Source organism: Anas platyrhynchos, chromosome 3, assembly GCF_047663525.1.
Source record: "Anas platyrhynchos isolate ZD024472 breed Pekin duck chromosome 3, IASCAAS_PekinDuck_T2T, whole genome shotgun sequence".
NCBI lineage: Eukaryota > Metazoa > Chordata > Aves > Anseriformes > Anatidae > Anas > Anas platyrhynchos.
The window spans coordinates 89,704,963-89,728,717 of record NC_092589.1 but is presented as its reverse complement, the minus strand read 5'-3'; the positions used below and the strand labels follow the sequence as shown (position 1 = coordinate 89,728,717).

The 23,755-nt window shown below is 42.6% G+C and overlaps 1 long non-coding RNA gene across 3 annotated transcripts in view; it reads left to right on the top strand.

Moving 5' to 3' along the window:
- Positions 1-20,439, top strand: part of LOC140002231 (uncharacterized) — a 49,920-nt gene extending 29,481 nt beyond the window's left edge. For 2 of the 3 annotated variants that reach the window (XR_011808515.1, XR_011808514.1), the window contains 2 exons: positions 10,256-10,504; positions 13,851-14,971. This is a non-coding gene — a long non-coding RNA (uncharacterized lncRNA). Of the gene's footprint in view, positions 1-10,255; positions 10,505-13,850; positions 14,972-18,660 lie in introns of those variants that run through there. The other variant, XR_011808516.1, reaches the window with a different exon arrangement.
- The last annotated feature ends 3,316 nt before the right edge of the window (positions 20,440-23,755 follow it).

The window sequence follows — 23,755 nt, the reverse complement described above, 5'->3', positions numbered from 1 at the left end:
TGTAATCCCTGAAAGTTGGAGCCCTCCACACATACACCCAAGACACTGGCAAATTGCAATTTCCTTCAAAAGTGGAGCAAGAGAAAGGCCACGGGAGGTGGCCACACACCCCACTAGCTCCTGTGGGGTCTCTGCTGCTGCTGGCATTCAGCCGTGTGGACGGGGATTCAGATCCAAAGGTGCAGCAATCCCAGATGGACTGAAATGTGAAGGGGAGCTGAAGATGTTCAAGCACTGTGAACATGTCCTTTGGACTTCATACTGCAATGGGAAAATAATTGAATTAGTCTGAGGCTTGGCTGATGCTGACATTTTCAGTGAGAGGACTCAGCTTGTAAGCCTCTGCAACCCTCAATCCTCACTGACATGAAGTAATAGTTTGTTGCTTGCAATATCTTATTCACTTAAAATTTCAGATACACTGTCTGAAGTATCTTGGGATCAAAAACACTCCCTAGATAAGCATAAGCTGCTAATATAGAAGGATGCTATTTGCTTTTTTGTGATGCCCTTTTCTCCACTCTCACTTTAAAATGAGTTTTGTGCTGGTGAAAAGCACCAGACTGACAGCTTTATAGGCTGCAGCTCTTACCCACATAACAGTAGATTGCAAACAACGGGACTCTTGTCGTGCTTCTTCCCAAGCTAACCAAACAAGGGCTTACCAGGCAGGGGCTGTCTTGCTGAAGCAAAGTGAGTTTGCTGCAACGCTCGTTCAATTTATGATCAGTTTGCAGAGGGTGTTAATTGGTATTGTAAAGTAAGCAGTAAGTTACCTGGAGGCTGGAGTTAGAGCATAATAATGCTGAAGAGGGAAGCACCAGCACAATATTAGTCTCACCCAATTGTAAATATCCCCAGTACAGAGATGAACTAAGTATCCAGAATTCTTGCATAGTTCAGAGGAAAAAAATCAAAAAACCCTCACAAAACAACAACAACAAAAAAATAGATGCATGCTCTGATTAAACTAATTCTAAAAGTTGTTCATAGTCCACTTGACATGCTAAACTGCCACATCAGAATGGTTAATAATAATAATAATAATAAGCAAAAACAAATATATTTTTCAGATGGAGTGCCATATTTTGAGAATCTTAAAATGTCCCAAAAGAGTTGCTATTAGTATTATTTCTTATTTTAATAATAAAACACTGCAGAGTGCCAGAAACATTCATGCAACTTCACCGAGAGATAAAATTGACAGGCCCTGACTCAAGGGCTTAAAATATTAATGAGACTGAACATAGGAATCAATTGCAATAAATGAGTGGATAAAGTAGGGCATGGAATAAAGTTCACAGCAACATAATGGCAAAAGAGAAGCATTTCATGGTGGTTATACTTCTTTCGTTCCTCTTTGGTTCCTCCAGCTACTATTTCACACAAAGGGAGAAAGTAATAGAAAAAAGTCAAAGGACTTGCCCAGGAAGAAGTACCAGAATTGGGACTAGAAACCACAGTTCACCAGACCTACCTCAAATCACTGTACTGAATTACTCTCTGTGGAGCTCACAATAGTGGAACAAATAGAAGTCTGAAAGCACAGGAAGGTGAACTGCTCATCGCTCCTCTCTGTTCAAAGAGGTTAAAGCAACTTCAATAGAATTTCACTTAAATATTTGCATCCTGGTGGACAAATTTCAGTCCAATGTAATTGGAAATGGCAGTTGAAAAACCTTGATAAAAGGGTTTCAGATGAGAAGGCTAACAAAAATCAGTAAAAACTGGCAGGACTAATGCAAGACTGTTTTACCTCCCGTCCCCACAGTAATTTTCTAACCCAACTATTGAATTTCTCAACATATTCATTAGGTATCTCCTGAGGGATGCTGTGAAAGCTGCCATTCAGCTGCTCTAAAGGAGTTTTTATTGTTTGAACCAAGGAGAAACATGCAGCTCATGAACCCAAACAAAGCTATTTATTTTTTTTCCTTCTGAGATCTTTTTGAGATCTTTTGGACAATGTTTTTCTCTTTTCAGAGTTATGGATCAAATTCGCCTCAGGCTGCAAAAGACAGTGGTTTCAATATGTTCTGTGAGAAGACGATTGATGAGGTGCCTGAGAGACCACACACTGAATTATGCAAGATCATCCAACCCTTCCCCAGTTAATTAAGATATCTTCTGGCCTGACCGGTCAATAACACCCCTCACACACCATGACAACCCTCTCCTCAGGTCTTTAAGAAAAACATCAGCGTTTGTAACCCTTTTATACTGGTAGCCTGTGAATTGACCTAAAGTCATTATTAAAGAAATAAACACATGCCCTTCAGTCAGGGGTGACTATGTAGGGTTACGTGTATGGCTTCAATCAAAGGATGCACAAGAGACTGTGTGATAAGCCAGAGCAATTTTTTATAACTTTATTAGCAAGACATGCACAGCAAGTGGCAAAGAGGGTAGTAGTCATGGCTGAAGAGACGATGCGCAAATTTGGGATATTAAATGAACCAAACCATATGCCTTAAACAGGTGGCGCAACCTCCAAAATTCTTACAGGTGTGTCTACAACTTAAGGTTTGTCCTGACAGGCCTATCTAGGGCAATTGCTCCTTTATTAAGGGCATAGAGGGAAGGACCTTGTGACACTTTGTTTTGTATTTTAGATTGATGTTTTAGATTGAGTGTCATCAAGTGCTGCAGGAGAACCAGAGTATATCTAGCAGAACATTCAGGAGGAAAAGACACTCTGTGCCAGTGAGAAATTGTGTTTTGGGGGAGTCTAACTAAGGCCACAGTGCAATGAATGTGGAGGGAATTGATGTGTGAAGGCGAGTGACAGGATGAACAGAGCTGATGTGACTAAGGTATAGAGCACGTATATATACTTTGCTTCCATACATCGCATAGAAACTGATTGTTTCTATGAAGCAGCAGAAATAGTTGTGCCTACATCTCTCAAAGAGCGAGTGAACTGGAATAATACATTGCTCTGCAGAATGAATTCCTCCAGCTTGTTACAGACAAGTTGTGAATAATGTTTTACCATCTGGAATCATATTTCTCCATATCTTAAATGTTAAAATGAAATTAATCAGTGAAATCTGAAATCAAAGCAGTCCACATTGCACAGCATTTCCTGTTGCTAGGCATCACTTGGTCATACTGCAATCGGAGGTGTTGTTTTGTTTCCAGCATTGGAAAAACGTGGTGAGATTTTCCCACCTTGTAAACATTTAATAAGGCAGTAGAACAAGCAAGCAGATGATGAAAAGAAGGCTGGCTGGATCCATCATCCTTTTAAAGCCCCAAAGAAGGCAATAACACAAGCTGGGGAAACAGACTGTTTTCCATGATCATGTTTGTGCCTTTGTGCTACTGGTTTTGTTCTCAGGCTGGCAGGTTGGCTCCTATCTGCTTAACCTGGGCTTGAGCCCAGTAGCCCGGATTTCACTGTAATATGTACTGCAGAAAATCATCAAGTTCCAGCCTCAAAGCTACAGGAAATGTGGAAGCCACCTTTTTATTGAAAGCTCAAAAATTATTCACCCTGACGGCTTTCAAACTGAAAATGGCTGGCTCTAGGTGCCAGCTACCAATTCCTTCTCTCTTTCTCATCAGTAAAGGATGTTTTAGTACCATCTTTTCTCTTAGCTAATAGCACTGTAATTGAGTCTTCTGTTGAGTGTCTGTTGGATAACCTAAATTCTTTGAACTCTGTATGACTATCACTAAAAGTCTTTTTCCATGGCTTCAAAATAGTCAAAATATAATCTCCATCATTTTAAAATCTTTGAAAAAAAAATGGGCATTGAAAGTAGGAGTCAGATAATCTAAAGGTAGTTGACTAAAACCAAGGTGTCCAGTCCAAAATGATAGCTGGGGTTCTCCCCCCAGTCAATGAAGAGAGACAGACAGTGCTGAGGGGAAGCTTATCCCAGCTCACTTAGGCACCTAGGATGGGCTGGTTGCCCCACAGAGATGTCTAACTGAATACATCGGATGTCTGAACAGCTATACGCCTGTCTTTTAAATGGTGAGTGCTAGGTGAGATGGGTGACACCACAAATTCACGTAGCAGTCAGAGAAGATATCACCTCCCACTCATTCCTTGCTTCCATTAATAATGCACCCATCAGCTGAAGTGGCTTTTTCCACTTGGAATTTATATGCAGTTTCTCCTCTGCTGTGAGCCCTAAATCCATTTTTAGAGGCACATTTACAGCATGCCTTCTCACATTTTGTAAATAGGCCTGTGCGCTCCCAGCTTATGGATGTGTTATTTTTTAATTTTTTTTTTTTTTTTTTCTTTCATTCAGTTGCTACAGAAATGCACGGTGTGTGAAGACCAGTTTGTCAGACAGGTCTGTCCTTACAGCTCTCACCAGCGTGCCCCTGTGATGCTACATATGTATCTGTAGCAACACTTGATGCCAGGGTGGGCTCTGGAAATGCATCGTATAGTAGGATCCAGGGTGTTGTTAATAAAATTCACAGTGATGTATCCTGCTTTGGAGAGATCACAGAGTAAAACAAATTGCCTGTTGATCACTCCTTAGAAATGATACAGCCTCCCACGCTGATTCTTCTGAGGAGAAGGAGGCAAAGGAGCACACCTCGGGGAATGAGTTGGAAACTTGTGTTACACCAGTGCAGCACTTTGAAAGCAGATCACTATCACAGGCATGTGGGAGAGGATTTGAAGGAGAAAGGGGCAGAGTACTCTCAGATCTGTTTGAACAATGACTACAGTAGGATGGCTTTTCTTAATCCTAGGCTTTGTATAGCAAGATTGCAGATGTTACAGTCTTGTCCAGACAAAGCAGCTCGAGAAATGACTCCAGCTGCTTTCACACAATCCTAGCAGTTAAGCAGAAAATACCAAAAGTTTCTGATGTTAAAAATACACTCTGTGTACAAATAAGTCGGCTTGCAGAACTGTGGCTCTTTCTAATGCTAGCAAGGACTACTGTTAATCAGACCGCAGCTCTTCACAGACAATGCTGAAAAAGCTCCTGCATTACCACACCAAAGTGAAGCTCATTTTGGTGGAAGAAATTTAACTAAAAATGTGCAAAAATGCTGCTTCTTAAATCCACATTCTCAGATCTCTTTATCAGATATCATCACACTCAGCAGTGATAATGTCAAAGCTAGAAAGAACACTGCTGAAAAAATTTTCATGATTTGCAAGAGCAGTTCCCTCCTCCCTGGAAGGACTAAAGCTAGTCAGATGAACCTGAATCTACTGGAGCAACAGAAAGGTCAATTTGTACCCGACTTTTATCTTCCAGGAAGAGGATAGTTTTGCAGTGGGACTTCATGACAGTAGCTCTTTTGAGCATGTTACAGAATCACTTTTAAGAAAACTGTCTGTGTTTTGAAATCAGATTTGCCACTGGGGAAGTGTTTTGCTATTAATTGGAAAGACGTTGTTGTAGAATTGAAGCAAGACTGAATTTAACTGAAAAGAAATCAATTTTGAATCATTAATTCCTGTGTGTTCTTCAACGGGATTGGAAACACTGTAGTTTACATAAATGCCCAAATTGAGAAGCTAGAAATCTGAGCTATAATAATTTAATCCACCATTTAATATTGCATTTAGCTCTAGCTTGTTGCTGGTCTTAACTCTGTTGGTGCTTAATAATATTATTGATGATGATGATGATGATGATGATGATGATGATGATGATGATGATGATGACGACGACGACGACAACGACGACGATAATATGGACAAAGGACTGTTCTCTAAGAAAAAGGCTCTTTCTGCCCAAAAGAGGGAAAACTTGCCCAGGGGCCCGTTGGGAACATGTCTGGGAATCTGCTGCCTGACATGGGCCAAAACAGTTCATAGAATCATAGAATTACAAAACAGTTTGGGTTGGTAGGGACCTTAAATATCATCTAATTCCAAGCCATGGGCAGGGATGCCAACCACTAGACCAGGTTGCCCAAAGCCCCATCCAGCCTGGCCTTGAACATCTCCAGGGATGGGGCATCCACAGCTTCTCTGAGAAATCTGTTCCAGGGCTTCACCTCCCTCTGAGCAAAAATTTCTTCCTTATGTCTAATTTAAATCTATTCTCCTTAAGTTTAAAACCATTACCCCTTGTCCTATCACTACACTTCCTGACAGAGTCCCTCTCCAGCTTTCTTGTAAGGTCCCTTTAGGTGCTGGGAAGAGGCTATAAGGTCTTCCTGGAGCCTTCTCTTCTCCAGTCTGTGAACAGCCCCAGGTCTCTCAGCCTGTCCTCATAGGAGAGGTGCTCCAGTCCTTTGGTCATTCTCATGGCCCTTGTCTGGATTTGTTCTAATACTTCCACATCCTTCTTGTGCTGGGGGCCTCAGAGCTGAACACAGCACTCCATCTGGGGTCTCATGAGAGCTAAGCAGAGGGGGAAAATCACCTCCCTCAACCTGCTGGACAGGCTTCTTCTGATGCCTCTCTCCACCCAGCCTGTATTTTTGCTTGGGATTGCCCTGACCCAGATGCAGAACCTTGCAGTTGGCCTTGTTGAACCTCATGAGGTTCATATGGGCCCACCTCTCAAGCCTGCCCAGGTCCCTCTGGATGGCATCCCTTCCCTCCAGCGTGTTGACCACATCACACAGCTTGGTGTCATCATCAAACTTGCTGAGGGTGCACTCAATCCCACTGTCCATGTCACTGAAAAAGATGTTAATTTGTGCCATTCCCAATACTGACCCCCGAGGAACACCACTAGTCACTAACCTACACTTGGACATCAAGCCATTGACCACAACTCTTTGGGTGCGGCCATCCAGCCATTTCCTTACCCACTGAGTTGTCCATCCCTCAAATTCACTTCTATCCAATTTAGAGACAGGAATGGTGTGAAGGTCAGTGTCAAAAGCTTCGCACAAGTCCAGGTAGATAGCATCAGTTGCTTTTCCCCTATCCACTGTGGCTGTAATTCCATTATAGAAAGCCACCACATTTTGTTGTGTAAAGTGTGCTAATAACTATACAACAGAGATGGTCCCCTGGAGGGTGTCAAAGTCCCTTGTGTGTCCTGGTCTGGTTTGATCTGGTAGTGTAGGTGCAGTCTGGAAGAGCTGAGAAGAAATATTTTTCCCTTCTGAGCAAAACTGGATGAAAGACCAGATACAAAACCTGCTCACTGAGGAAATTTGGGTTCTACTTCTACTGGCATCTGTTCAGATTTGAAGGATACAAATTTTCAATTAAGACTGTCATTAATGAGCTAGTGGTATGGAAATTCTTAGTTATTTGTAAGTATTGTCTTAGCTTCTTCATGACTAACAGAGATGTCTGGTGAGAACTATACAGAGAAACTTTGTAGTTAGAATACAGAGATATTGAGGTTTATGTAAGTGGAGCCTTGGGGATGCTGAATAATGTTATCAGACAGTATCCTACCCCTCTTGTTCTATATTCTAGTTGTGGAGCACAAGAGAGTTATATTTAGTTTTGATAAGGTGCTATTTAAAAGGCTCTTTTAGTAGCTCCATCATTTGTTTCTTAAAAATTAAATTCTGTTTCTATTTTAACAAAAAAATAAATAAATAGCGAAACAGCAGTGACAAAGCAAATATCCCTAGGGAAGCATCTGATTGAAATTCCAGATGGAACCGAGATAGGCAAAATGCAGCTGTCTAAGTCTTAGACAAAGGGCCCTGATATGCAGAGATATTCTCATCTTTGCAGATATTTTCAGATTTCACATTTTTCACATATTCTCTGTTCACCTATACGGTTTTATTCATACTAGAAAGCCCGGGCACAGAGCAGAGCAGCTATTGTACCAACACATAACAAAAAGATGATGCTTGTCCCAAGAGGCTGAGGATAAGAACTAAAATGTATGCATTTCAGCAGGACTTAATGAGATAAACCACAGATGCATACTTTTCCTTGCAAACACTTCCTTAGGGATGCAAAGTTGGCCAACACAAACACCTAACTGTAAGGTTCTCCTGGAAAGGTTCACAAACAGGCTGTCTTCTTATCTAAAGTGAATAGTTTGCAAGACATACTTCTGGCTCCAACAGTGCTTCCACAAACATCGCAGAGTTTGGCCCCTTTCCACTTCAAAACCCTTGGTGTGACAGAAATATGGTCCTCGTGATCTACATCAACTGGCTACTAAGCATATGTCAATACCTCATATGAAGAGCCCAAAGATACTATAAAAGAAATACTCCTCAGGCTTGAGGAAGTACTCTTGCTACCCTTGCCAGTTAACAACTGCTGGTTTATTTCTCCTTCTTCTCAGGACACATCTGGGGTGACATTCGGCATTACTCATTCTCTGATAAGTGAGTGCTTGCAGCAGCAGCAAGTGAGCAGCCACCCAGGCTGGGCAACCCTTCTGCTGCTATTTCAGGGGACAGGGCTTTGCTGAAAAGCCTAAGAAATTTCCTTCACCAACTGCTTTCCCTTAAAAAACTCCCACCCAACTCATCAGTTCTTGGCATTGGAGCAGCCCACAGTCGAGAGGGATGTTGTGTTCAAGGGCTCATGAAACTGGAGGAAAACAATTGTATTTTACAATACTTTTCTGCTTGCCTTTGGAAGAGCTGCACATGATGAATGCCTTTTGTGTAAAACAAAGAAGTGGCATCACTAAATTGCTGAAGGAAAAGGGTTTTGGGTACTGACACAGAATTATACCCCTTCCAGAAACAAGTGGTATGCCATTTCAAATGGTTTGATAGACACCATCCATTAACACTCCAGCACCATAGAATCAGAGAATCACTTCTTGCTAGAGCTCCACACCAGGATCAGCTTTTTTCTGCTGGTAGCCAAGAGATATATACTTAGGTATTTTTTCTTCAAATTTGTTTTTACCCATTTAGTTACTTCCTACATGATAGGCTAAGGATTATATATATATTTTTTGTTATTAAATCTATGCATTCACTTGTCAGGTGGATAACAACAAAAAGGTTATACGTGTACAGTAATTGGTCTACACATGTGGGTCATGCCCCTGATTTGCTTCTGAATCTAGATATAACTTCAAATGTTTTGCTCAAGTTCCTTTGTGCTTTTTTCTGCTACCTGCTGTAAGAGTTAAACACTCAAATATCCTGTGATTTAGTCTGTGAACAGACGGGTTAGAATAAAGGAAAGCATTGAGAAAGACCAAATGAGCCAGCTTTCTGTCACTCTCTTCAGGCTGATTACAAGTCTCACACTGTGCTGTGCCCCCTCGGAGTATTTTACAAAAGATTTAAAATCTGTTGGAAAGGTAAATGAAATTCATCTAGGAAAAAAAAAAATAGAAAGATTTTTCTGACAGTCTTTGTTCTACCCAGATAAGGGGCTGCTGTATCATTTACAGTCCTGGCGCACAGCAAAGCTTGTTGACATTCAGGATGGCGTTAATACAGTGTCACTGCACTTGGGAGACATCCCAGCCCACTCTACGCTCTTGTCATGTCCGAGTCGCCCTCCCCTCCAAATGCCTGCCATTGTTTTGTGGGAAAAAAAAAAAAAGAAAAAGAAGAAAAAAAAAAAAAAAGAGTTTTTCCAGCCTTTCCACAAACCATGTAGGTTATTCTCTGGGAAGTCTCATTAAAAATAAGAATTTAACCATCTTTCACTTGCTAGAGTTTATGACTAGGAAATAGGAGTGATAAAAACTGTGTTAATATTATTTCAATCACTCATTTCTTTTAATCTTCTGCACATCAGTGATAGAATAGCTTTTCTTGAAGAACAAAGCATTCAAATACGTATTTTCTATTTCCCCCTGCTGTGTTAATGAAACTGGGCAGGTTTTAGGGAAATCAAATTAGTCTCCTCTTTAAATATTCATTAATTTAAACAGGATGAGTGGAAAATTGGTCACTATCTATTCAGTAAATAACACTCTCAAATTGGCTATATCCTTATGATTGCTATGACCTTTTTAAAATAACATCAATTTCGTTATGTAGTGAAACATCGCATTGATACAATCACACTCGGGGCCATTAGTACAATTATTCTTCAGCTGTTTTCAGCAGGGCTTCTGCTTGAAAACTGATACCTTGGTATGACCTTGTGCATCCTTTGCAAAAGTATGAGTGACAGATATTTCTCTGACTGTCAAACCAATAGCAGTTCTCAGGGAGCCTGCAGACATAAATACTGCAAAACTCAAAACAAAAAAATGTAAATGTTTTGAGAAAATGTAATCGAAATCCTGTTTTTGATGAAACAGACACCTGGATTTGCAAGTGAGGGTCTTCACTGTTGCGTGGTTGCTTCTGAACATGCTGCTTACATTGTGTATACCTATATTACAGATCTGCCATGTTTCTATTCCAGATTTCCTAGACAGAAGTTCATGAGCAAGCCCATGGAGTTGGCTGTGGCTGGGGTGTACCTGCCCTGATGTACATTTGTTTGATTGACAAGTATCTACAAAGTAAGCCTGAAGTCTCCTCTGTTATGTGGGCTTGCTGAAGATGTACTGATCATCTGTCCAACACATCAGCTGTATGTCTGACGTCCTTCAAGTGTGTCCACCAAAGAGTTGAGCTGTGTATATGTAAGGGACATCAATCAGGAGTTTGGGTAGGTTCCAAAAGGCTCCTGTCCTTAAATGACCACTAGAGATCTGGAAATCCAGGTGTTTTGAGTCTTTGTTTCCCAGCCACGTGAAATTTTCTGGTTAGGAAGAAGAAATACCATGGAAAACCATGATAACAGCACTCTTACATACTATATGTAAAGTCAAGGGGACATTTGTGATAAGAATGAAAGATAAGCACACACAAACAACCAGAAAGTCCTATAGCTATTGTGTAGGATAATATTTTTGGAGTCTTATTTATAGATTAGATCTCTGCGCTGATGCAAACTGCATGGTGCAGCTTACCGTGGTCTCCTCAGAAGTAAGAGTGAATGGGAGGCAAGGGGCAAAGACAGAAATAAGAATAAGGGGAGGCAGGAACTGAAAAAGGAAGGAAGGAAGGAAGGAAGGAAGGAAGGAAGGAAGGAAGGAAGGAAGGAAGGAAGGAAGGAAGGAAGGAAGGAAGGAAGGAAGGAAGGAAGGAAGGAAGGAAGGAAGGAAGGAAGGAAGGAAGGAAGGAAGGAAGGAAGGAAGGAAGGAAGGAAGGAAGGAAGGAAGGAAGGAAGGACTTCACAACTTCCCCACAACAACAACAACAAAAATATTAAAAAAAATAAAACAACAACAACAATAAACACTGTATTGAGTAATCAGGAAAGGTTTCCCAAAGCATGATGTGATTACATAGAGCTTCTCTGAATTGCTTCTTTTGTTGAAAATCCTTTAAGAAGAGTTGCCATGAGGTTTGCCACTGATCTAGGGGTTTCAGTGTGGGTTCCCCCATCACCTGTAAGTTCCAATGCTATCTGTACTGGCAACGCTGCCTCCTGCCACCTCATTTCTCAGAATCACAGAATCACAATCAGAATGGTTGAGGTGGGAAGAGACCTCTGGTGGTCAGCTGGTCCAACCCTCCTGATCAAGCAGGGATACCTAGAGGACCATGTTTCCCCTTAGCATGTGTATAAAGATTTCGTCAATTATCTTATTCACCACTTTGTCCCAGAAATGAGTTTAAAAACTGGCTTTTATTTGATCCTAAAGTCCCTTTCAAATTCGCAGCTGTCCCAAATACAGCTCTCTTGCCCTTTCACTGCTGCAAAAATAATTTGTTTTCATCTTCACATCACACAGTGCCTGCTCAGTGAAGATTCCGAGCAATAGCATGAATCCCACTCTCAATTTGCAATTATTCTGTGCAATTTATCACTTAGCCATTTATTTATTGGTCACTGTCTGCTTTTGTGTGATGATGAATACAACTGCCCAGTATGTTAGAATGAAAGTTCAGAAGACAAGTGAGAAATACATATATAAGTCACAAAAATAATCCAATTTCCTAATCTTTTCAGGAATACAATTCTTCACTTGTAAAAAGAAAGGAGACAGGAATGCATCAGCTGCATTGTTACAAAGTTTCCTATTCTATTTGTTGTATTTGTTATAGCCAATTACATACATACATTATAGCTAATTGTACATAGCCAGTGTACAATTACATATATGTACATCTGCTTCTTCAAGCTACTGTGTATGAATGTGAACCTTCTTCAACAACAACTTTGAACAACTCCTATGTTCCTAAAAGTAAAAAATATCAATAAAATAATAAAATTAATCTTCCCCAAGTTCAGTCAGTTTTGCTCATGACTATAATTGGTGAGCATTTTCCCCATCCTTATCTCAATCCACTAGGTTTTTTCATTTTCTCCCCCTGTCCTGTTGAGAAAGGAGAGTGAGAGAGCATCTGACAGTCAGTCAAGGTCAACCCACCACAGGGGAATATAGAAAAAATATATCATCTTTCTCTCCCCTAGGTATTCACCCCAGAGAAAAAATTAAAAATACATTTATTTATTTATTTATTTATTTATTTTGCATATAATATTTCTAATCCTTTGCTTCATTTTCCAGACATGCTTTCCTAGGGAGGCAGTGGATCTATGCATATTTGTTTCGTCCCTCTCTAATGTTATCTGTGCTTACTGTTCTATTGATAAAGATCAAAACTCTGAGCCTTGACCTTCTGTCCCAAGGAGGGAGCACTGTGGCAAAATGATGGGGAACTTGAAAGCAAATGAAAGTTTCTCAGGGATTATTGGTAAACCAGGGGGTCCCATCCTTGCCACAAGCAAAAAACAATTATCCAGGCTGGAACTCAGGTGAATGTAGAAGCATTTTTGTTTGTTTTGCTTTAGTGGGTCAAAACACCCCACAAAAACTCTTTTCTTGGCACTAGAGGTTTTCCATGCGACAGGCTGTCCACATAACTGTAGATGTGTTGATGTTTTAGGAGTTTGTGGCAATTTAGGATACTGTATTGCTGCCATACATAGCACAAACATGGTCTAGGTGACTTTCCTCTGTTCAATATTTCTTCACAGGTTATATTTTTAGCCATCTCAACATTCTTGTTGCTCCACACATTCCTCAAAGTGTGAGTGAGGTACATTGATCATCTGTCATCAACTCTTTCTCCCATCACTCCTAGTTCCAAACATCTCCTCACAGGGTTGGCCAGCATGTTGGCAAAGACATTTTTGCCCCACTTGGTGAGGTGGATGCTATTTCTTCCAAAGAGTCTTTGATCCTCAGAAAGTATCCCAAGGTCTTGAAGCTGAATCCTTGCTGTTAATACCAGTTGGGCAATCCATTGTCAACCTGCAGCATCCAGCCACGCTGCCTCAAGCCTTTCCCCTCACTGACAGGACAGAGGAGAAAGGTCCCGAACTCTTGGCAACAACTTCTGGAGTCACAAAGTCATGCTTGATATGCTCCATATTTCCCTGGCATCACTGGTGATGAGCAGCAGGGTGTAACAGCCCCAGAGCCAACAGGCCCTGACAGTCTCTGTTAGCCATGCTGTGCTCCTGCGTTGGCTCCCTGTCAATGCTGTGCACAGGCATGAGGGCAGGGGATTTGCACCTCTGTGGTCTATGGAGCAGAAGGAGCTCTCTCCAACCCCCACCGATCCCACCAGATGGCAAGGGCAGTGCTGTGAGGACCTGCAACCTCATGGAGTGACCTGGGCTTGGCTGACCAGCCCAGCTCTGGCCTACAACAGAGGAAGAAACAGGTTGCATATGAAGAGAGAAGAGATTTTGTTTTGTTTTCTTACACTCTTCTTTCTTTTTTTTTTTCTTTCTTTTTATGACCTTTTTTTGAATATAACACCCCCACACCCCAGTAACATTTTATTTTGAAAGGTTGGCAGGCTTTGTTGGTACTTGGCTAAAGGGAAAAGATACATAGGGGGTGGGGGAGTTTGGGGGGAGAGGGTGGGAGGCTTCAGCAAGAAGCTCAAGTGTCATCATGCCCATCATGGCTCTTCATCTTGTCCAAACGTAGGTGAGAAGCTGCTGCCTTTGAGGCCTGACTGAAATCAGACAAGAAAACCAACAAACTGTGAAGACCGTGACCTTTCTGCTTGACAGAATTGAAAGGACAGAAGAAAAAAAAAAATCCACACAACACAGTTCAGAGTTCTGAAAAGAAGAAACAAACTGGAAAAGTGTGGAGGAGCAAGTTTGGACTCACAGCACTTAAGTGCAGGCTCAATTTTGGATGTGTCTGTATCCTGCTGGTCTCAGATGGTATTTGTGAACTGAAACACATGCACTCAAGTGCTCAGCATAGCCTGTGTGCTTCTCATAACACCTGGAGACATCTCAAGCAAACAAAAATGCAATCAGTGGCATTCTTACAGCCCACACCAAGGCTTTTAAAAGGTAATGATTTTGAAAAGATGGATGCAGAAGGCCCCAGGCTGGCTGGGAAGAGCGAGCTGCTATTTTGTGAATGAGGTATGATAGTGGCTCATGATTCAGACATAAGCAGCTGAAGAGATGACCTTATTTTTACGTTGAAAAAAACTTTATCAGATGTGACTAATTGGAGGCTGGTGGCCGGGGAGAGCTTCGAGGCACAATAATTGTTTTTGTCTGATCAGAAGGATCAAAGGAGAATTCCTTAGAGAGCTAAATTCAAAAATGAGATTCCTGCGGTATGTAGATCATAAGATTGATTTTTTCTGGACATGCCTGGACAAGGAGAAAAGAGCTGAATATGATTAAATGCAATCTTGCTGCCAAGGAGCTGAAGAATTTGTTCTCTTTATTACATGCTTTGTTCTACATAATGGTCACATTTCCATTTGTCTGCTCAACAGTTACACTTAAAAAAAAAAAAAAAAAAGATACATCTCCTCTGTTCCTGAAGGAACAGAGAGCGTGCTATCTGGCTGTGAAGTGTCTCCATGTATAGGGAATTCAGTGTTTCAAGACCATATTGACCCTTCACCTTACAGCAGAGGACACAAAAAGACCTAAACACAGAGCTTCTCCCATGGCATGCACGTAGGAGGCCCATAGTACTGAAGCTGAGGAGCAGGAGACCTTTGGGAGGCCCAGCAAGGCCAGCTTCACCACCAGCCTTCCCGGCTCATCCTCTGGAGCCTGTCACCCCAGGTCTTGGGCCGTGGCATGGCTGAGCAGTCTGTGCCCTGGGCGAGCACTTCTGGTTGGGGAAAAAAAAAAAAAAAGAAGATGCTGCTCTTGCTATCATGTCCACCCCTGACTGCACATGCTGACATTTCCAAAATAGGACTTCTCTCTCTCTTTTTTTTTTTTTTTTTTTTTTTTCTTTTTCCTGAATACTTTAAATTGTAATGCCACCAAATGCAATGTGAAAGGAATGAATTTGCAGTGATGCATCATTGTACATAACGCCCTTGAGAAACTCATCCTAAGGAAACTTTTTGAGTATTTTATAGCCTCACTGGGGAAAAGCCCCGGGGAGGGGCAGACCCTGGTGCACACACCTGGGGCCTTCAGAGCAGGATGTGTTCCCTGCCCAGCAAGCACTTCTTTAGGTTGTGCTTCAAGGTCTCCAGGTTTTGTCAGCTCTGATGAGAACCCACCAGGCAAGGACATAAAAACTGGTAAAGTGAAGCCAATGATGTGCCAAGAAATTCCTGGTCCTTTCTCTTGAAGACCAATATGACTTGATACAGGAAGAAGAAAGATTTGAAAGGGCTTTACCTCTACAAGTTTTCCTTCCCAGCACTCCTACTCTAGTAGCACTCTTCCACCACCTTGAGAAAGGGATGCAGAATATGTACCTGCATGAAGCACATACTTCAACAGAGCATTTCTTTCTGAAATCTGTTCTCAAACCTTCTAACATGAAGGCTGTTGCTCTGAGTGGCTGAACCTGCAAACCTCACCCAAGATCCACTTTTCACAGGTGCCCAGATCCCTTGCAGCCCTTCAAAGCTGCTCCATCCCCTGCACATATCTGCTTTGCTCTGGGGTTATTTGGAGAAACAAGCATGCTTCTCATAGGCTCTTTCATCCCTCTGTTGCTGTCTCTGAATTCCTCCTTCTCAATGGATGCACAGCCTGCTCACACCGTATTGCTGAAAGGAGCTGCTGAGATTCCTTCCTTATGTCTTATTTATCTCCACCACAAAACATGATACAGATCTACAAAAGCTGGCCTCTTTCTCAGTGTCCTCTTGACAAGCTAGTTACGGAGCAGTCTTCAGTGCTGAAGAGATTTCCATTGTCATTGCAGGCTTTTCTAGAGGGATATCATATTAATGCCAGTGCTGGATCTTTGTGTTCTTCTCTGCTGCTGGTTTTATTACCTATTTCTGCCAGCTGAGAGCAGAAGAGCCAGCACCACTCTCTGTGGCTGCCCTTTCTCTTTTGAGACATTGCGCTCTGCGCGAGCCTGACACAAAGTGCATTTTTGTGTGCTGCTTAGCCAGGCACTCTATCTTCTCTGGCATTCAGTACCTTGGTACATTTTTCTTCAGCTGAACTAACAGGTTTTGCAAATTGATGAACTACAAATACCAGTGTTTTCAGCTGTGGAGTGAATCCCAGAATAGAGAACCAGTATTTTTCCATTAAAAAAAAAAAATAATTAAAATCTGATTTTCAAAGATGAAGAAAAGATTTGGAAAATATAGTAATTTATTAGAGTAAAATGATCTTTTTTTTTGTTCCACATTTTACGGCATGCATTTCTCTGTTGTTTCAGTACTGCAATCAATGACCAAAAATAGGTCAGTTCCCAAACCACGTAAGACTGAAATGTTAAAAAATCAGAATATAAAAGGGGACGGGAAGGGAGGGGAGGGGAGAATGAGAAAGAAGGGAAGAAACCATCATTTGTCTTTCTTTCTAGGTCTGGTTTGACTAAATTCAGATTAAAAGGTTTAAGTTTTCATAATGCCTCACAAGAAGTAAAAATATTCTAAACTAATGATCGGACAGGTTGGGCTTTCACATAGTTACCAGGTCACTGGAGTCCCAGTATCAGAAGACAAGAAACTTATCCTTTGTCTGATCTGCAGGAAGGAGAAAAATGTTATCCCATTTCACAGATGAGGAACAGAAACGTAACAGCCTAAACTCTGTGTCATCTCACTGCAAGTTTCTAACAGAGATAGCTGTGTTAGGAGCAATACTGTTCCCTTTAGCATCATAGAAGGAAGCAGGCACCTCCAGAGAACAGTTTCACGAGGCAGAAGTCACGCTATCTACATGAATATGCTCAGCATTGACAACTCCAGTTCTCCCACAATCACACATGAGAATCCCAAAACCACAAACGGGCTTAAATCAGAAGATTTAAGAAAATGCTCTCTGGGGCTGTTCTATTTTCTGTGGCTGTTAGGTAGAGGTGGTTCACAGCTTTATCTTAACCATAAGGTCCAAAAAGTCTTCTTTTAGTATAATTTTAAGACTCTTGAGTAATCTCACATCTCTTGATTTTTTTTTGATTTTTTTTTTTAAGGAAGAAATGATGCAGCTCTCACAAGATTCAGACTAAAGATGGAGAGTTGGCAACCGTAAATGGAGATCTGGCAACTTTATATCTCCACTCTCCAAATGACAGATTTGAAATACCACTTTCTTCAGCAGGGCTTTCCTTGCCTGACTGAATTTTTTTCTGTTGTTGTTTCGTGTACACAGCCTGACCAACGAAGTGGTAATTCATGGCTGGCCGGCTGGTATCAGATGCTCGCCCCACTACATGTCCCTGCCAAGGCTCCTCGCACAATTCACTCTATTGAAAAGCCAGCTCATTTCCACTTGCAGCCAGCTCTATTCATATTCCTCTCGGAGTTAGTGACAATAAATATTATAAAATCACACAAATCCAGATGGTGTGGGTTGGAGTTGCCAGCTGTTCTGCCACTTGTGAATTGCCTCTCTTGTCCTGTAGCTTGGCTTCCACAGAAAGCATATCATCAGTTTCCTGTGGTCTCATTGCATTTCTTTACAAGCCATCCATCACCCACTCATCCTGAGATATTTTCAACTTTCACTGTAGATACGTGAGACAAAGACAAAAAGCAAATTGGGGCAGAAAATCAGCCACAGAAACTAAGGATTATTTTAACAGAGATCCTAACCTCTCTCATTAGCCAAGAGCCTCCCAGTTTTCACCTGTGAAGAGACCACTTCAGGAGTTCAGCTGATTTTTATTAATTCTGTTTTGCAGAAGACACACCTAAAAGAGAAACAAAGCTTCTCTAATCTTTCTGATACTTATCACTGCAAAATCAAGAAGAAATTAGTGTCGAATGCAAACAGAAACTGAAATACTGCCATGACCTGTGTGAAGAGAGTTGTGTAAATGCTAGCCATTCTGACGATTATATTGTTTTAGCTTTGAGAGTTTTCTCTGTGTTATTATTCTTTGAGCCTGAGGTGGTGCCTGGAGGCAGTCTCCAGCCAGTGAGGTTACCCTTCAGATGATCATCAGATTTAGGAGAAAGGCTACAGCATAGCCATGGCTGGCAGTGCTGTCATTAGCATAGATTGAACACAGGTATGATTAACAGATGTGTGACTGCCATTGGTCTTGGTCCTCATATTAGCAGTCTTCCGAATTTTCTTAAAAAGAAATGTGTGGATGCTCAGAGCCGCTGCTTTGGCTGGTGCCATGGTGGTGGGACAAAGGTGTTTGAGTAGGGAAGCTTGAAGACCCGTCAGAGACCTCCAGACGGGTGTCTGAGGCCTGAAGTGCCTTACCAGCAGTCTATCTCATTACATTTTCACTGAAGTCTATTCCATTATGTATTTTAAGCTGTTTCCCTTATTGAGCCACAAAATCAAAAATAACAGTGTTTTTGTTATTGCAGGTCCAGTCAAGCGATGAGCCCGGTCACCCAGCTCAGTGAGGAGTGAGGCCAGGTGCAGGCATGGCTGCAGTGTAGCTCAAGCAAAGATCAGGGCCTGAGCTTAACCACAGCTCCTGAGCGAAGATGGGGAGGCCCCAGGGAGGTGCCTCACAGCTTTCTCTCCTACTGCTCACAACAGGCTGATTGCAAGCAGAGGCAGTTGCTCCACGAGGGCCTACATGAGTGATAGCTGGCCCTTGAGGAAATCCTGCTCAAGACGGGCTCAGGACTTTTTAATAAAGCTTTTAGTTCACATTACAGGAAGGTGAAATTAGATTCACAGAGCCATAAATGCATCAGGACTTTGAATGCAACATCAGCCTCTTCTGAAACATTCATCATTTCTACTTATCTCCAAGTCAGTGACATTCAGCCAGTTCTGGCTGAGTGAAACGAGTAGGAGAGGAGGGGAGCGCCCCCTTCCCGTCTGTACACAGCCCATCTCACAATGGCATGAAAGCTCCTCTTCTCATCCCTAAGTCATTATTTGAACAACATCCTCGAGTCAGAAAACCTCCAATCCAACAGGCTCCTTTCTGTGCCTTTTCTCTCAGCATCCCTCTGCACAGATCACTGTAACATTTCACTAATTCCCCTCTGCCTCCTGACACTGGAATTTTACCACCAGAGCCTGCACAGAATTGGGACACCAGGCTTCCAGAAAGTGTTTGACTTAACAAGTAAGACAATTTAGAGTTGGGCAGACACAGAACTGGAGCTGGCATGACATTTTTTAATTTCATGTTCTATTTCATACCGAAGCAGTCAGGTAGCATTCATTCACAAAATCCTACTTTTCCCTTTGCTCTTAGGCTACTCACGTTGAAAGGCTGCGATTTATATAATCTCCCAAATTATTTCTGACAAGGTGGATTTACTCAGTGTAAATGGAAAAGTCGCTGGCACAACATTCACTCCTCCTCTGATTTTAGTTGACAGGTTCCACAGCAATCACAGAATGGTTTGGGTTGGAAGGGACCTTAAAGATCCCTTAGTTCCAACCCCCCTGCCACGGGCAGCGACACCTCCTACCAGACCAGGTTGCCCAAAGCCCCATCCAGCCCGGCCTTGAACACCTCCAGGGATGGGGCATCCACAGCTTCTCTGGGCAGCCTGTGCCAGGGCCTCACCACCCTCTGAGTGAAAAGTTTCCAACTAACATCTAATCTAAATCTCCCCTCTTTTAGTTTAAAACCATTCTGCCTTGTCCTGTCATTATCTGACTGAGCAAAAAGCTGTTCCCCCTCTGTTTTGTAAGGCCCTTTTAAGTATTGAAAAGCTGCAATGAGGCCTCCCTGAAGCCATCTTTTCTCCTGGCTGAACATCCCCAGCTCTCTCAGTCTTTCCAGCCCTCTGATGATCTCTGTGGCCCTCCTCTGGACCCACTCTAACAGCCCCACATCCATCTTGTGCTGGGGCCCCATACCAGGACACAGCACTCCAGGTGGGGCCTCACAAGGGCAGAGCAGAGGGGCACAATCCCCTCCCTGCCCTGCTGCCCACCCCTCTGCTGGTGCAGCCCAGGACACAGTTGCCCTTCTGGGCTGCAGGCACACACAGCTGGCTCATGTTGAGCTTTTTGTCCACCAGAACCCCCAAATCCTTCTCTGCAGGGCTGCTCTCAGTGAGTTCTTCTCCCATCCGGTCCTCATGTCTAGGATTGCACTGGCCCAGTTGCAGCACCTTGCATTTGGCCTTGTTGTACCTCATTCAGTTCACATGTGCCCAATTCTGAAGCCTGTTCAGGGCCCTCTGGATGGCATCCCTTCCTTCTCTTGTATCAAACAGAGGAGTCAGCCTCTCTCCAGCAAAAATCCTTGAACTACAATGTGACTTCTATTATATAAATTTATCATCATTCTGGGTCTATATAAAAAGCTCTTTGTAAAGTCCTGGCCAAACTCTGCCTTGAATTTTCTTGGTAGGACGCTTGTTATCTCAGTAGCAGTGCAGCAAATGAGTCAGCAGACAATGTGCCACTGGGCATGTTACTTAATCATTCGCATCTGCTGCCTTTGGGGACACATCCGAAAGAGGCATCGGTGTTCTCAGTCATGCCCCAGGGAGGCACTTACCCTCTGCGAGTGTGACTCAGCAACATTTCTTAATTATCTGCGAGTTGCAGGAGATTTCAAGATTGAATTTTTGTCAGCAGCATTTTATCCAAAGTGGTGAAAAGCTTCTAAAAAAGCACTACCGGGAAATATTCTTACTAGCTTTATGGCACTTGGCCTTCATTATCATAAACAAACTCTGATACCTGTGTAGTCTTTTGGAGAATTTCATGTAAAGCCATGACAAGGCTCACTGCAATCACCTACACACACGTCCTTAAAAGCAATGGCACTCCCCACGTAGGCTTAACCTGAGCTGGGCTCTTTATTTCCCGAGGGATGGTGACCTTCCCTTGCTGCTCCTCCCTGTCAACAAGCCTGAGCTGTATTGGCACAGGGGTCATGGGTTTGTTGTCAGCTCGCTGGGGGAACACAGCTTGGTGCCAGCTGTCTGCACATTTAGGGTTGGGATAATAGCAAAGGACTTGTAAATATTGGCACCTGTTGAGGATGGAGGCCCCAGAAACAGCTGGCAGTGCACCTATAGGCCATTACCCATCATTGGAAAAGTGCAACCTAGAGAGCTGGGAAGAGAGACTGCTTTTGCTTTAGGAAATGCAGTAGCATCTGAGCAAGGAAAGAAACAGTGAAAAACAGGGTGAGGCTCCTGATGCAGCCTGGAAAATTACTGTCTGTTTGCCTCTCTCAACCTCTAGCCCAAGGTGGGTGGGCAAAAAATGCCTCAAAAGTCCATCACCTGATAAAAAACTTGAGGGTGGGGAAAAGAGATCAGATTCCCACCTCAGATCCAGATGAGCTCATGAAGGACCGTGGCCGTCAGTGCTATTACATGTGCCAGCACCATGGTGTTGGGCACCCACATGGGGCATGATCGCTGAGCAGTGACAGCTGTGAGCACCTGGTGACAGCGAAAGGATGAACAAGAACCAACCACCAGCATGGGGGATATTCTTGATGCGTGCCAGCACAGCAAAGGTTTATTTTCCAGTTTAAATTGTTAAAAACTCCATTATTATTGTGTCTTTACCATAAAAGTAAAAAACTTTGCAGCATCTTACCTTTGAAATTAAGTGTTGAAAAGCAGAGTTCATGATAACATTGTCAAAACTGACTGAACAACGAGGCTGCTCCTGAGTAAGGTTCCTCTAGATGCAGACAAACCCTTCATAGACCCCCTTGGGAGCCCTCGTTAACTTAGTATCAGCATTAGGTGGCTTGCAGTTTGGGAGAGATCCTGCTATATTTCTGCGTTTTCAGTTAACTAAATAATACAGGTTTGCCTCAAAGTAACCAAGGGCCACGTGCAGGGCTGAAGGTCCCCAGTCCTAGTTCTAAGGAGCAATTTCAGGCCCTAATTTCAGCTGCCAGTTTTGGAGCTGAAAATTTGAAGCTTCCTTGTTTAAGCTTTCAAAGGAAATTGGAAAAGTGAGAATGTGTTTTTTTTTTTTCTTTTCCTATTTCTATTCTGAAATTTGAAACAGCTGCCACAAAATGTTTATAACCATACATAGTGTTCAATAAATGTCTAAACCTGGAAGGAACTACGCATGAATTATGTCTGATTTATACATTAAATAAAAATAGAAAGAACCAGGTGAATTTTAAACGTTCTTCCTAGACTCGGTAAGTCTTGAAATTATGATGTCTATAGAATATTGCCTGCAAAAATGTCTAGTGGTGTGCACATACTATATCAAAACATTTTAAAAGCATTCCAAGAGCTGATCGGATAGGGCAAATGCTTGGGCATAATTAAACCTTCATAAATTGGCTTTTTATGGGGAGAATTCTTGGAAAATAATTTTATTTTTAAGCTCACCCCATAATAGGCAGACCAATATTAACCACGAAGAAAGGTCTGAGCTGCAAGTCATTGCGGTCGGCCAGGTACCCACGCTCTGTAAAGGCACAAAGAGCACAGCTGAGCCCGCAGGAGTCGAGCCCCAGCGGTGAGGCACAACAACCCCTGCCCAGCCCCTGACCCTGGCCACGGCTCGCAGATCCCAGCCCATCTCCTTATGAGAAAATGAAGGGACTTTGATCACAGCTGCTTTGGAGCGGTGGGAACAGAGACCATGACCCCAGGCTGTGGGTGAATGGCTCTCTGTGCCAGCCAGGTGTGACAGCACAGGAACAAAACTGGGGACTATGACAGCTGTAAACCCCCCTTACTGGAACTGAAGTACAACTTCCACACAGGGTACAAATGAGCCAACAAAGTCATGCTGGAGCTCTGACCACTGCCACTGATCCACCGCAGAAGATAATGCGAAGCTGGTCTTTAAAAAGTTGCGTCATTATAGATCATTATAGTCCGAAAATACTTTCCTAAACACTTCTGCTGCTTCTCTGGAGGATTAGTTTTAAACTGCAGCTACTCTCCAATCACACTTACTGGTTCCACTTCGAAGCAATAATACTTGGCCTCTTCGACCTCAGGGAGCAAAGACATTTAATATCTTGTCTTCCAGTTTACCGCTCAGCCCAGACAAACGTAGCAGAATAAATTCATTAAAATGCAATTTTAAGAAGATAATTCCCTGGTTTTGTTAGCTAAATCACATTTTTGCAATTAACGTGATCATTATAAACATTTTAGGCCTTGCTCAAGATCATCTGCATATACCAAAATAAAATACCCTCATTTTCACATTATGGCACAGCTCCATTAGAAAAATATTCTGACAAAACAACAAAATCAAAACAGAACCTTGTTGTGTAACACCCTGAACAAGGGAGACAGTTGGTCCAAAGGCACGGACAGACGTGACTTTGGTACATGCCCCTTTGGCCCAGGGAGGCACTGGAGAAGGGGTGGGGTGTAGGCCCGTACCCCCTTGTGCTGGTTTGTATTAATTTATCAAAGGGCAGCTAGCTTTGGGACATTACTTTATGCTCTTACCCTTGTACTGCCCCCCAGGGAAACGTTTCAGAAGCAGCTCTGATGTCCATGAGGACCCATGGTCACAAAGGACTGATCT